Here is a 13,009-nt window from a genome sequence, read left to right as displayed (position 1 = left end):
AAATTGAATGGATATGGTGTAAATAAAGTCGCAAGTTAGAGGCTTCGGAAGTTTGGTCATGGACAATAAAACAAAAACGCCACTCGCGAGATCCCAATATGCAACGTGGCAGTTTTATGGGGTCGACCTCTTTATTACTATTTACATATATATGCCGGCTTTTATTATATTTATGCTTTAAACCTTTAAAATTTATTTGGAAAAGGTTTTAATCGCCATTTTTCTTAAAAGACTTTTTAGGATGTTCTAATATAATCCTTTCGCATTGAGGCTTTAGAATTAAACCTAAAATTTATCGCTCTTTTTAATTAATTTTTTTTTATCTTAAAACTAATATTTCCTCTCAATTTTTTTTATTTATAATTATATCCTAAATTTTAAAATAATAACCCTTCTCTATTAATTCTTTTATTAATTATATAATAAAATTATTAATTCATACAACACATATTTAACATTTTACTAAAATATTACTTTTACTTACTTCCATATCCCACTACTTCTATGACGTTGCACAAACCTACTTCCATATCCCACTACTTCTATGACGTTGCATCGGTTTGTGCAAATGCTAGTTCTATATACGATGTAGGGTTTCAGGGTCGGCGACAATGCTCTTTAACTTTTTAAAACATTTATATCTTAAAATGGGTTGTTATATCGGATGTAGGGTTTCAGGTCCGCAGATATATCCTTCTCCGAGGGGTTTCAAGTCCGCAGATATATCCTTCTCCGAGGGGTTTCAGGAGGGCCTCTTACGGCCGCGCCCCCTTTTCAGGTAGACGCATTTGCAAATATTTGCATTGTGCTATTTTTCTTTCTAGGCGGCGGATTGACTTGATCGGTGCACGGACAAAGGTGCATTTTTGGATAACCGATGCGGCTGGTTCAGATCCTCATATGCAATCGGATAGAGGTGAGTCTAAGCCTTGATTTCTTTTGTCCCTCTCAACCCATATTCTCTTATCACGATGTCTTTTTTGTTTTGTATTTCCGCTTCACATTTTCCAGAAGAGGTGCTGCTTATATTTGCTTTCAGAGTCACAGCAGGCATATTTTTTCAATCTGTGTTTTTTTTGGTGCATTTATTGGCTTACATATCGATTGATATTGATATATTTTCCCTCAATTTTTCTAATCTTTTATTTCATCCGAGTATAAAGAGATACATTCTGTAAATGCTTTAAGCTTCGAGAAATATCAGAACGAAAATATACATTCTTTGCTAAGCCTGAAGAAGGCATTGATATTGATTGAAGGGTCCTGTAACTTCTCTAAAATTCAGAATTCTTCTTTTGAGGCACTTGGATCATCTTCAGAATACTGACTGTCATAAGAATCCCCATTCGAGGATACAGAAATATGTTCGTGTAAGATATGACAATCCTTGATTTCACTTCATAACCTTGAACCCTCAGCCAACTGTAGTCCTTCCTTCCTCAAGGTGTCTGCTTCACCATTTAATTCTTTGTAGACATGTTCAAAGCACTCTGAAATAAAAACGGACAGAACGTTTGATTTCATCTTCTACTACTGCCATTCATCTAATTAATTACTAACAACTGATGAATTTGGTAACACTTGTTTAACAGATTCTTCTCCTACAGGGAAGTAGCACAGTCTGAATTTAAAGGCTAATCGAAACTGTAATCTGAATGTCGTTTGAGCCTATAAACGGACACAGTTAGAAAACATGCACAGAACATGTAGATCACTGTCGAGAACCCCTGTTAATGCTATTCCATTATCATTGAATAAAAAGCTGCATCACTAACATATCTCAGTGCAAAATGCACTGCCCCCTTCCACGTATTAGAACTTGTGTTTTGTGGCAACCTGATGAACTTGCCTAGGCTGCACCATGTACTGAAAGTGTTGACTGCAAAACAAATGTTAGGCCTTGTGTTAACTAAGTACATGAGGAAACCTATCAATTCCCTGTATACAGATGTTCATCAAATCTGAATTAGAATGAGCAAAGTACAATGGATTTACTACCACAGGGGAGTAGCCATGGGTTTGCACTACATCATTTGAAATCTCATCAGAATTTCAATTGCATACACTGGAGTAGCCATGGGTTTGCAGTCCATCATTTGAAATCTTCTAAGAATTTCAATTACATACTTTTTCTGTCCAAGGAACACTTCACCTGCACTTTGCTACACCCCTAGAGCCAGCAAGTAGTGCTTCAAGTCATGACAAATTCTCTTGCCAATTTTGCCCTGCACCAGTTTGTGGATTCCTTTTAACTTCCTGTGAGTGTAAGATTGTCTACATATGGGACTAAAACAAGCAGATTAGAATGATCTACCAAATTGTAAAAATTGGAATCTGCATCTGTCTCAGTGAAACCCAAATCTGAAAGTTACTCATCGATCTTGGAGTGCCATGCAAATGGTGCCTAATTCAACTCATAAAGGGCCTACTTCAACTTGTAAACATGGGTCTCAAGCCTATTCACCTAAAAGCCTCTTGGTTGGTTTATTCATATAACTCCTTAATCAACCTATTAAGAAATGTTGTCTTTACATAAATTTGATATAAAATCCAATGGAAGATTGTTGTGAAAGACATAGTAAATCTGATAGAGGTATATTTAGTAACAAGAGCAAAAGTCTCCTCATAGTCAACTCCTTTTTAATGGGAGAACTGTCCAGCCACAAACCGAGCTTTGCAGTTTTATATGTTGCTATCTGGTGCATGCTTAACCATGCATGATTGTTGTAAGAAAAACTAGAGTCAAATACTGACTTCTCCACTAGTCTAGGCACTATCTCCTACCCATCATTCTTTAGGAGGAGATGTATTCCTCCATCATGGCATTTTGCAGTACTTGCTTCCTTACTGCCGTTACTAGAAGGTTTTGTTTCAATAATGAAAGATATCAGTGCAACATAACTAGGGAACTTTTTAGGAGGGTGGCTTATTTGAAGGGAAGTAGTTGGAGCACCAACTTACTCTGTTGCCTCTTTTAATGTCTAGATTAGCCATCTAGGCTTTCTAGCTGAACTTGAAGGTAAAGAGGCACCCCTTGCACTTCCAAAAGCTTGCTGATCTAAGTATGCGTTTCATGATCTTTTTGATTTCTGCAGATCTGTTTTTGGGATACCAAGCTCTTCTGCCTCCATGGTCACTATTGGAGGTTCTTGAGACTTAGAGGACCATGCATTTTCTTCAAACTTGGTATCTCTGCTCACAACTACTTTATGTTGAGATGGAATGTATATTCTATAAGCTTTTGAGGTTTCACTCTAACCTACAAAAATGCCCTTCAAACTAGAAGGTTCCAACTTGGTCCTTTTCCCATCTGGAATATGAATGTAGATAGGACAACTGAAAAACTCAAAGATGTGTTACTTGAGGCTTCTGAATTCCTCCAGTCTTATCCTTCAAAATTCTGTGAGGATACCTATTCAAAATATAGACAATGATGAGACATGTTTATACACAGAGACACATGAGCAGAACTAGATCATGAATCAAGGCCCCAAACTACTGAGGGTTGTAGGGAACTATCAACATTTTCTTGATTCTTGATTTCATGCAAAAGGTATCAAACTCCTTTGGTTTTTGTGAATTAAGTCTAGGACTTCCTAGAAGAATCATCAATAAAATATTCATAGTAAATGTTACTTGATAAGGAAGTTGAAGAGATGGGCCCACATACATTTGAGTTGATTAGGTCAGAAACCCCTCTTGACCTATGTTTACTGCCAGGAAAACATCCTTTACATGCTGGCCAAGTGCACAACCTTTGCACACTCCTTTCTTCTCAGCCTTCAAGATTGGCAATGCCCACACCATGTTTTTCAAGATTGGCAACATTCACTAGTGCAAGTGACCTAGTCTCTTTTGTCAAAGCTCACACATGTTGTCACTATCATACCCTAAAGTTCTTATAGGATTCCCTTGCAATTTAGGATGAGGACTTGTTGATCTTCAAAGTTAGCCATATATGTAGGATCTATCATCACTGAAATTGGAAAGAGATTTTTAGTTAAGCTAGGTACATACAAAACATCATTAACTTAGTAAGCTTAAGGATATCACTTGATGGATCCCACTCTTGCAATTGGATATGTGGCATCATCACCAAGTTCTACTAAAGGTACTCTTGTTAGAGGTTGTATGTTTGCAGGCTCCACTGTCCACATACCAGTCCACATCAGACATGATGTCAGATGACAGGCATGAGACCATTGAGAAGTGTATCTCGAGATTGGATGAAAGCTCATCCACTTGAGTTGATGCTTTTGTACTCTTTACAAGTTACTTTCCCTTCCCCTTCTTTTGATGACATTGGAAGCGAAGTGCCCAAACATTTGACACTTGAAGCACTTGATGTGGCTCAAGTCCTTCCTTCCCTGGTTACAAGAACCTGGCTTCTCTTTCTTCCCTTTTTGACTGTGAGATGTATCGTGGTAAATCCTATGTAGTGCCCAATACGGATCAATGTTTTTCCCAGGAACAATATGGATCAAGTTAGCTTGGATAAATGGTAAGTATTTGATTTAATCCAGCTGGACCTCTTATAATGACCATTTGTAATTTATTTATATTGCAGCTGCCCTGATTCTTTTCTGAACTAAAATGCTGGCAGAGTCTAGGCTTTATCTAGACCTTAAATTTTCATTTGATGTGAAATACAGGATTGTTCCACTTCCAACAATAGTGATAATCTGGAGTGCAGGTGTGGTTAAATGCTTTATAAGATGAGGGGAGTAGATTCATCATGGAAGATTGTGTCAAAGGAGGCAGAGGTTCAACCAATCCTGCTGGCAAATGGAGGAGTTTCCTGGTCCAGCTGCCTGGTCTAGATTGAAGAGAGTTTATCACTGCTTCTGGCAGCTTGTACTCAGCTCCACTGCTTATCCATGGGTCTATACTGATCTTCGCCTTTGCAAACCTTCCATGCCAGCAATCTGCCTATTAAAGGGAATGTTATAGTCAGTACTTTCAATAATATGGATGCATTGTTGATTGACTTGTTTGGGTTTCCAATCCAGTCTTCTGCTGAATTGGGCTCAATATATCTCTGAATGTGAATCTGATTCCAGAGGTCCTCTTTTGATATTAGTCTCCACATACACTTGGCTTTTAGGGCTTTCCCGAAGGAATGATATTCGATATGTAATGCATGTGGGATTTTTTGTATACCTTTGTTTTCTTAGCAAAATATAGTCTTATATTATAAAAAACAGATCAAGTACTGTAATTGCTTTCTCTTTGCATCCATGCTAGAAGAGCCAACATATCAGATTGGGCATCATATTTGGAATGTCTCATGTCATTCTAAGGACAAAATCCACAACAGTGATAAATTCTTTTTATCACTGTGAGATGTATCGTGGTAAATCCTATGTAGTGCCCAATACGGATCAATGTTTTTCCCAGGAACAATATGGATCAAGTTAGCTTGGATAAATGGTAAGTATTTGATTTAATCCAGCTGGACCTCTTATAATGACCATTTGTAATTTATTTATATTGCAGCTGCCCTGATTCTTTTCTGAACTAAAATGCTGGCAGAGTCTAGGCTTTATCTAGACCTTAAATTTTCATTTGATGTGAAATACAGGATTGTTCTACTTCCAACAATAGTGATAATCTGGAGTGCAGGTGTGGTTAAATGCTTTATAAGATGAGGGGAGTAGATTCATCATGGAAGATTGTGTCAAAGGAGGCAGAGGTTCAACCAATCTGTTCAATTATTACTTAAGGGATTTTTGTTAATAAAAAAGGTTTCATTTGTATTATTAGATTGGCAATGACTGAAGGTTTCTTTTTATGAGTAGACAAATATATATAAAGTTTCTAGTGTATTATTATGTCCCTGCAGGGACATATAGCATGCGGTCTCCAGTGTTTTTCTGTTCATACATATAGCCAATATCTTTTTTACCTATAGGTTACGGTAGGTAACAATTTTTATTTTTTCTACAACAATTTGTTAAACCCTTTATATGAACTCTGATTTGGTGTTGCAGGTATGATGCCAGCCTTGGTAGATGGAGTGCTGGGGCCGATGGTGTGCTGATGTTGGTTTTCAGTTCAGCTCTATGGGCAGAAGTCTATGTGAAGAAGAGGTAAGCATCAATGTCTCATCTCGGTTCATAGCAAAAGGGTTTTTCATATCAAGCAGCATAGAAATAAGAATGAGGAAGAGTATTGGGATAGGCAGTTTTACATTCAAACCAAAGTGGTCATGCACATGATAACACGAAGAGGAGAAAATTCTGGCTATTTGGGTAAGCTACCCATTTTTATTGTCTATCTACCCTTCTTAGTTCCTCTTTTCTTGTTGCCCTTCTTTGTCTTACTAATGGGGACAACATTTTGCTCCTTCTAGTTGAAGTCATTCCGTAGCCTCTTCAAAATGGGAAGTTTTAACTTTTTTTTGGCCTAGATGTCATAGCCAAAAAGTTTCCAAAAAGAACAGGACCTATTTAATGCAATGAGTACTAGCTTTTCACCCTTCACCTCCTCTCAATTGCTGCAAGCTGATCATGGAGATCAATAATATTCATTAAGTAGGAAACTACAATATCCTTTTACTCATTTGCAGGGATTAAGCTTATTTCTTAGCAATGTCTTTTGTTTGTTGTTCTCACTCTGATAGAGTGACTAGAGCATCAAACATGTACTTTATTGTGGTCTTTTTGGTGATGTGAGGGATCTAATGATCCTTCATAGATTCAAGTATGACTCACTTGACCTTGGCCATCTTCTTTTTATGATTTACTAATTACACAGGTTTGGGAGGCTCTACAACCAGTTTCTCAATGAAGTTAGACAAATCCTACTCCAACAATATCTTTGTGCCTAGAGGCGCTCACCAGCCTGGTATGGAAGAGATGTTGTAATGTCGTGTCTTGATATGTAAACATTTTGACTCAGTCAAATTGCATAAAATGGAAATGAAATAAAATAAAAAATAAATAAAATAAAAAATAAAATTAATAATTAAAATAAACTTGAGGTAAAATAGTCAATTTATTGTTGGTGGTTTTGACAACCCATGGTTTTGCTAATGGTATTCTTATGTAAGAATAATTTCTCACTCTAGATCCATCTTAACTCCAGATCTATCGAGTGTCGAGAGGGATCAAATCTATTGAGGTGCAAACCTCTTTTAGAGTGAAAAGAAATTTGATCCCGCCAAATGCTTGGAAGATCTGTAGTTAAGATGGATGCAGGCTGGTTACCTGAGACTTCCCTGGGATGAAGTTAAGAGGGACCTTCCAATCTGTCCATGTATTTGAGATTGACTGTAGCCATACTACTGCATTGGAATATCGCCTAAACGAAAGTTAAGACAGATCAGCAGCCTAACAAAGAACCCGACAACTTGAAACTTCACTGTGCTTTTCTCAAGCATGGATCACAGCATCCGATCCCTGGAGCCTCCTGACAGCTCCCTTTCATAGGTAGCAGTCCTACTATCTATTCAAGGATTTTTAGAATGTTTCAACAAACCTTTCTCTGATACCATTATGAATTTTTGTCTAACTCATTGTAAACAGATTCTTCTTCTAGTGGAAACTAACACTGTCTAAATTTAAAGGCTAATCAAAACTGCAATCTGAATCTCACTAAAATCTACAAACACAGTTGGAATACATACATTGGAACACACAGATCAATGTCAAAAACACCTGTTACTGCTATTCCAATACTGTTGAATAAAAATCTGCTAGAAAGGATTTTGTGTAAGAACTGAAACTAACCCTATTACAGATCCATACTCTCACTCTTTCTTATAAGTGACACCTAGGGTTTATAAAAATAGATATATTACTTAGATCTCTGGATCTGTGCTCTATCTAACTGATAAAAAATGAATTCAGAAAGACTGAAAAATAAAACAGAACTGACTCATCTAACTTTAGCACTTTATCTTTAACCTGAAGTATAATGATAAAATTATCTTATTCTTTTTATGGCTGGTCCATACATGCATGTGTGTGCCCTTATTGCTAGAATAGTAAAATTTGTGATGTGCTCCTACTGTCTATTTATCGCTGCATTCTCACCAACAGATCATTATGCTGTTTGGAATTTAATGCTGCATGGATTTGTGTAATGCTGCTGTAATATAAGGTGCCCAGATCTGCCATGTGTGCTCCAACCTAGTAGAAGATGATCTGGGGTACACTATCTAACAACAATGAGCCAACAAACACTGGTATTTTTTTAAATGCCACTGTGGGCTGCTAGCTTTTAGAGTATTGTTAGGGGGAAATAAGCTCGGTGTAGTTGTTTGATCCTCACCTAAATCAGTTTTAAATCTGATACAGTGAGAGTTATTGAGATAGAGAACACGTATGGCTTCCCTTTTTTGGGGGGTACCTTGACTAGCTCCATCAAAGTAATCCCCATGTTCCAGATTTGTCCATAGGAGCACGAATCAACTTTTTCTGTGTTGGGGTTGATGAAAAAGCTTTGAAGTTTGAGAAGATTGACTGACCTTGGAAGGCACATTGAAAGAGTTATATACCTGTCTTCAAAGATTTCAACATTTCTATCTTTCTAGATATTCCCCATGATACTATTAGAGGAAGGCCTTTGAGGACTGAGTTTTGCTACCACTTTCTAGAGCACTCTTCAGCATAACCTCCTTGTCCAGATTTCCTATATTAAGGACAGAATATCAGTAAGTGGTCTATGTTCTTTTCAACTCTTTTACACATGATACATTTTCTTGGACTTGATCCATTTCTTCTCTTAAGAACTTCCTATGTGGGTGCTCTATTTAAGATTGCCAACTGCATGTAAATAATGAACTTTTGAAAGGTTCTTATCCAGATGCGCTTCCACCATGAGAGTGTGCATTCTGGTCTGTCCAGGGTACACGATTCTTATCCTAACTTTGGAGTGTAAATCCCCAAGGCTGGATTTTAGACCAGACATGTTCATCATCAGAGTCTTTTATATAGGCATGGCACACTTTTGATTTGTTTATAAATCCTTTTGATTGAATATTTTCTTGGCCTTTGAGTCGTCTCTCTGTTCAGCGCTATTCCAATCCTGCTGGCAAATGGAGGAGTTTCCTGGTCCAGCTGCCTGGTCTAGATTGAAGAGAGTTTATCACTGCTTCTGGCAGCTTGTACTCAGCTCCACTGCTTATCCATGGGTCTATACTAATCTTCGCCTTTGCAAACCTTCCATGCCAGCAATCTGCCTATTAAAGGGAATGTTATAGTCAGTACTTTCAATAATATGGATGCATTGTTGATTGACTTGTTTGGGTTTCCAATCCAGTCTTCTGCTGAATTGGGCTCAATATATCTCTGAATGTGAATCTGATTCCAGAGGTCCTCTTTTGATATTAGTCTCCACATACATTTGGCTTTTAGGGCTTTCCCGAAGGAATGATATTCGATATGTAATGCATGTGGGATTTTTTGTATACCTTTGTTTTCTTAGCAAAATATAGTCTTATATTATAAAAAACAGATCAAGTACTGTAATTGCTTTCTCTTTGCATCCATGCTAGAAGAGCCAACATATCAGATTGGGCATCATATTTGGAATGTCTCTTGCCATTCTAAGGACAAAATCCACAACAGTGATAAGATTCAATGTTTGCTTTTATTTTTATTGTGCTCTTTCCAGCTTTGTGGCTGGAATGTGTTGTAGGTCCAATTGAATCTGTATTGAGTTCAACCTGATTGTACAATGTATTTTTCTAACTTTCTACAAACGTGTTGTTTATATCTAGTATAAGCAGATGGGGGATAGACTCATGGAGTACTAGGCTTGTGCAGTTACATCCTGTAATTAATCTATTAAGATAGGTTATGGTCTCCTTAAGTCCATATCCAGATGGGTCATGAGGGGAATGCAGAAGTTGATTTTGTATTCTTATCGGCACTGGGTCATAGATCCCACGATCCTTCATTTAATGTCTAGTTTTTGTCAATAATTAGGTTCTATTCTTTAGATAATCCAATCTTTAGTTTTAACTTTTAATGTTTAGTGTTCTTTTATGGTGATTATTTTTTAGTATTTAGATCCTGTAATGATCCTTCTACTATGATTGGTTCTTTCTAAATCCTTTTCTAAATCCTTGATGTCAAAGGAACACAATTTCGTTATCGAGTCAGGAAAGTCTTTGTTCATTGGAATTAAAAACATTTTACGGAAATGGGAGTGCTACCAGGAAAAAATTTAGATAATACAGTTCTGTAGTTTGATGCTACAACAAATTTTGTTTGTGCTGTCACTGCCTTGTTTGGTTATTGGTATCAATTCTACTTTGGTACTGCATTTAGATACTTCAAGCTACATCATTTCCACATAAGATATGGATGACCTTAGACTGATTCTTTGACTTTCACTCTTTACTTTTTTTGAGTTTGAGTTATATCAATTTACTATTCCAATCTTCAGGCTTAAGTATCTACTATAGTCTATTTTGGTTAGTACTAATTAGATTCTAGAATCACGAATTTAAATTTTAAATCAATTTAGAATCTAGAATGATGAATGATGAATTTAATTTTTAAATCAATTTAGATTCTAGAATGTTGAATAATGAATGATGAATATGGATCAATCTAGTTCATTATTGAATCTCGTGGTGTATGAATGAATGATGTATGTATTAGTATGAATGATGAGTATGGATCAGTGTATTTCATTATTTAATTCAATCATGTACGGATCAATGTATTTATGCTTTCATTATTGAAAATATATATATTAAAAAAATTATATACCCCCATATCCCCCTGCCCCCTAATTTTCCCTAAAATTTGAGGGTACTCCCACACGCCCCCCCTGTGCATCACCCCAGACATGCATCTCCCTATCCCGGAGTCTTGGTGGAACATTAGTTTTAACTTGCCAACATAGAAGGGTTGAAAATATAGTATGAATTCATATTGAAATATGACCATGCCCTTCAAATTTGATGCCAGGTTGAAGAAGTATTTTAGGAAAAGTATTTTGAAGTGTGTTCTAGTGTTTGCCTTTTAGAAAATGTTAATCTGTTTTCAAGCTTTCTTTTCAGTTCTTATAACTGATTTGTTTGTTTTACTTTAGTGGTTTATTTATAATAGTTTAAAAGGCTTACGAGATTTAATGGAAACCTTTTATACCCACACCAGATATGCCAAAAAGACCTTAGACGTGTGAATGCCAATTTTGATGCACCGTTCATATTGTGCAGTTGTGATGTTTTTTGTTAACGATTGTGCTGAATAGCTTTGTGTCGAATGATGCAGGTACCTTCAAGACAATTTATACCACATACGGGAATCACATGAGATGGATCTAGATTTGAAGATAGAATTCTTCAAACATGTTAACTAATGCATTCAACTGTCCAATGTTCTTAGGTAGCAGTCTTGTAAGATTTCTTCTGACAATATCTGGTAACAAGAGTATTATTGTAATCATTAAAATGTTATAAATAAGATATATGAAATAAAAATTCAGGTATTGAATTTTTCATTAAACATTATTTAGAATGTATTAATACTTATAAGTATCTTAGACATGTATTTGTGTGAAAATAAATTGAATTGGTTTATGTTTAAGGACAAGGCATCCAAGGCGAGGTTAACCAAGACAAAATTCACTCATCGTAGTGGCCAGAAAGGTTTAAGCACTGATAACAACCTTTGTAAGTATATTAAACATGTGATATTTTTTTAATAAATTTTGTACTAGAAGAAAGTCATTGTTATCTAATTTCTCCCTATTTACTGATTGATAGGAACTAAAATATGGAAGACCTCCAAATCATTTGGAAAAGGAGGTGCTGCAGCAAAAGAGATGGGTTGAATTTGTTGTTTGGATGGACTCTATGGTATGTAATCTTAGTTGGATTTCCAATATACTTTTAAAACATATTTTCATTTTATTTTTTAGTACTATTAGATATTATATCTTACCTCATTTTATGGTTAACATTGTATAACAAAAACATGTGTTGTGTTATGTAATTAATACTAACATGTAATATTGATTTTTTTTGTCAGAATGCTATAGGTAATGATTGCCAAGACGATGATCCAAATTATGTTCAACATATATCAGGAGATGATGAGGATGAGGATGAGGATAATGGTGGTGAAGGAGGAGATGATGATGATAGTTGCGGTGTTGGTGATGATGTGGATCAGAGTAATGAGGATGGTCAAGATGATCATGAGGATGATCTTGGTGGTGGTAGCTAGGCATGCACATGCATTGTTCTTTATGAAGAAATTATTGTGTAGAATGACATTGTTATGTTTAGATGGGTGTTGTGAATTTACCCTATATCAATGAGACATTTTGATTTTGTAATCATACGATGAGTTTGATTTATGTATGTTGTTAATTTATCGTAGAACAATGATATTCATGAAATATTTTGATTTGTTAATCATATTTGAATTTTACTTGTTTTGATTAAAAATAATACTGATTTTATTAGTATTATGTTGCTATTTTATACATGTTTTGAAAATTGTTAATGACACATTGTTTTTTTTGTATGGATGTTGTCAATTTCTCTTAAATTTCTTTACAAATGATTTTGAATTGTGATATCTTCTTTAATGATATTTAGAAACTATCATATATTTTCACTATGAATCTATAAAGGGGGTCATATATGTAAAGAAAAATATACTCTATATAAGAAGTCAAATGCGGATGTAACCATGGATGCAAAATTGAAAGTAAAATTGGATGTTAAACTAGGAATTAATACAAAATGCAAACAATTGACATACAAAGTGTTTTAAATTAGAAGTGAAAAATTGTGCAATAGTTGACACAAAGAAGGGAACAAAACATGGCATACAAAAGGATATCAAATTGGGCAAAAACAAGGACACATAAATGGGCACCAAATTAGATGCAAAAAAAGACAACAACTAGATGTAAAATAAGATGCAAAGTTGAGCGTTAAAAAGAAGCAAAAAACGTTACAAATTAATATGCCAAATGATGATGCAAATAATGGTGTAAATTTGGGATGCAAACTTGGGTGCAAAAAAGGAAAAAAAAA

The 13,009-nt window shown here is 35.6% G+C and overlaps 1 long non-coding RNA gene across 2 annotated transcripts; it reads left to right on the top strand.

The window, feature by feature from the left end:
- The first annotated feature begins 608 nt into the window (after nt 1–608).
- On the top strand, nt 609–12,296 carry LOC149162222 (uncharacterized). Of its 2 annotated transcripts, none has more exons than XR_016261539.1 (5): nt 609–916; nt 11,232–11,345; nt 11,548–11,632; nt 11,726–11,818; nt 11,991–12,296. It is a non-coding gene; the product is annotated as an uncharacterized LOC149162222 (long non-coding RNA). The 2 variants fall into 2 exon arrangements; XR_016261540.1 differs by having other exon boundaries at nt 632–916; nt 11,232–11,356; nt 11,991–12,288.
- The last annotated feature ends 713 nt before the right edge of the window (nt 12,297–13,009 follow it).

Source organism: Pinus tabuliformis, chromosome 5_2 (genome assembly GCF_031772625.1).
Source record: "Pinus tabuliformis cultivar Carrire ecotype Pingquan chromosome 5_2, CPIR1, whole genome shotgun sequence".
In the NCBI taxonomy this organism is placed as follows: domain Eukaryota; kingdom Viridiplantae; phylum Streptophyta; class Pinopsida; order Pinales; family Pinaceae; genus Pinus; species Pinus tabuliformis.
The sequence above is the reverse complement of the archived record's forward strand: the minus strand, read 5'-3'. Positions and strand labels throughout refer to the sequence as shown.